The sequence below is a fragment of the Atta cephalotes genome, assembly GCF_000143395.1.
Source record: "Atta cephalotes unplaced genomic scaffold scaffold00015, whole genome shotgun sequence".
NCBI lineage: Eukaryota > Metazoa > Arthropoda > Insecta > Hymenoptera > Formicidae > Atta > Atta cephalotes.
The window spans coordinates 5,359,557-5,362,616 of record NW_012130079.1 but is presented as its reverse complement, the minus strand read 5'-3'; positions in this window follow the sequence as shown (position 1 = coordinate 5,362,616).

Genomic DNA, 3,060 nt, shown 5'->3' with positions numbered 1-3,060 from the left:
AGAGAGAGAGAGAGAGAAAGGAATAAACGGGGATAGAATGAGGCAATCGCAGGTGAAAAGGAAATGCAAGTAAGAGGGATGGAGGATCCATGAAAACGAGAGCATAGGAGAGAGAGAATTTGCGAGAGCGAGAGAAAAAGGGGTTGAATTATGATAGAGAGATAGAGAAGAGACCACGCATTGACAGAAGTGAAGGGGATGATTTCCGGAGTGAATAAGAGAGAGAAAGAGAGAGATAGAGAGAGAGAGAACACATTCACGTTGAGGAAGTGAAAGAGGGGCGAGAAAGAGAGAGAGAAAGAGAGAGAGAGGGGGGGGGTCTGAAGAGAGTAATCGACAGTGGATCCGCGTTAGCTACCGAGGATGAAAGGCAGCAGCATCCGCGAAGCTCGTAATGTACAGAAATACATCGCGCTTACATTTCTATTCGACGACGTAGATGAAAATGAGAACATGGACATCGACGTGAAGTGATGCTGCGCGACAATCGATGACAGTGAGTTTGAGTGATTTGTGAATTCGATCGTATAAAGAGAGGTGATAAGCCGGTTAAATCTTGTGAATAGTGAATTCTGTAAATGATTGATTAAGATCTCATGATTGATCTTGCGTTCCGATCGATTTTAAGCTACGACGATGGACCGAAATATGTGCGAACGATAATTTCGGTCAACGATAATCGGTTTAATAATTCTGATATTTCTCTATTGAATCGATGAAATCATCGCGCGTGTCGTGATTCTCCTCGGATGCAGCAGGTAATTATCTGTGTAATATAAAGTAGTCTAAGTAGCAAAAAAGAAATATACTTATCAAATTATAGAGAATTAATATACATCTACAGAAATATATTTATTCAACTATGAACTTGTGAATGAACTTATTTGCAGGAAATTATTTACAATTCCAATTTTATTTAGCAAATGTTGCAGCAAATCATTGTTTCTCTGGAAAAACCAAGGAAAAAATTTATATATATATATATATATATGTGTATATAAAAATTACTACATAAATTTTTAATTAAATTAAAGAATTGATATATATATCGATTAAGTGAAAACCTAGACAGTCTATTGAGAATAGATTTTGTTAAGTGTTTACTACAAATTTTGTTGACAGAAAGTCTACGGATTTGATACAGTATCCGACACAGGATATTCAATATTTACTCTTGCTAGAATGCTGACAAAAATATAGCAAAGTTTGTCAACAAGACATGAGGACTAAAATCAAGATAGATTTCGATATATTTGTTACAAAGTTTGATAGATCGGCAGCAGAAATAGAGCAGAATCTGCGTTCGACAGATTTTGCTCGGTTTCTACCGCCAATTTGCTGTCATGTTATCAAGCTTTCTTGGCAAAATACGATTTTAATACGAACGTAGTTCATACCAATTTGCTTTTTGTTCAACAATTTTTAATTGAATTTCCTGCCAATCTGTCGACATTTACGGACAATTAAACCCCACCATGTATTATGTATTTCATTCGTATCGATTCACGATTCAATACTATTTGTACAATTCTAAAGTTTGTTTAATTTTTATATATAGTATAATTCTAATAAAATAAATTTAAAAACTGAACTATTAACTAATAAAGTAACTACGAAGAAAATAATATTTTACGTGATATTTTTAAATACTTGGATATCTATATTATTAAAAGTATCACATTTAAAAGTATCACATTATGAAATATTTCCTGTCGTCAATTTAAAACTCGAGACTTATAAAGTCAATTTCCATTCTCAGTATGGAAAAAAGTTGTTCCTTCATTATTTACGGATAGTATAAGATTTCATCACTAACAAGTTATTCTTCATTTTTATTGTATATTCCGGAAAAATAGCTTTATCAAAAATACGTAATATTGTCGGATATATTTTACGCGCTCTTTTTATTGTTTAACGCGAATGTCATGTCATAGAGGCGAAAGTGTAGCTTCGTACGTGCGAAATCTTTGAAATGAATAAAGCACGAGATTGAAGTACACGGCGATATGTAGAGCGTGTTATACGCAATTTTATTTCATTTTTATTTTATTGTATTGTATGTAATGCTTTATCGTATTAGTTCATATTTCGTTATGCTTTACTCTTTAATCGAGCATAATAATGGAATTACATTAGTTTTTAATCACTTGATTTATTAGTAGTCGAAAATTTCAGAAAAAAAATTGTGATTTTAATTGCTTGAAGTAGCCTGAGAACACAAATAGAAGCAATAACTTCATAACTTTTTCGATTAACGATATTACATGATAAAATTAGCATTACAACATTAACGTAAATAATTGGTAATAAAATACTAAAGTTAAAAGCGCAATAATTTTTATTATTTTTTTCTGCAGAGAACGATAATACATCATGTGCTCGTTATGATGACAAAATGCAAATCAGTGCAGTGTAATGTTTAGAACCAATTATCCATTTTTGTCTTGATAAAAAAAAATAGGGATTTCTCTCAAATTCAATCCATATATACATATATATATTTTTTTTTAAATTGAAATAGAATTTAATTAAGTTTCCTCTGAGTATACGCATTCTTAATAGAACATTTTATTCGAGAGATGTTCTAAAGAACGTTTTTAGGATATAGGAATATCCTCTGAATGTTCTTTGGAACGTTCCTTGAAGATCTGTGCTATTAGGATAAGCCTTCCTGTAGGATAAGCCTTTCTGGTTTTCCTCTTTATTATTTGCTGGATTATCTTTCCCTCCCAAGAAGATAAAGAACTTATTATAGACACGGAGATTATTACCACAGGATTTCCGCGTTGTGTCTCGTTTGTGTAGAACACACTGCGTGTAGGGATACGCATGAAAACTGTATGCAGGGTTATAAGGATAGTGACGAGCAGACAGGAAGCGTGCAGAAAAGATTGACAGGTGTTCTTCCTTTCAACTATGATTGCAGAACGGTGGTGGTGGCGGCAGCAAGCCGGTTACGGGGATGCCGAGGAAATGCGAGAATATCGCGAGATGACGTTCTCCATCGCGCTCGTCGTTCACTGACACAATCCCAACCGGATAACGAAGACGATTGGCAGG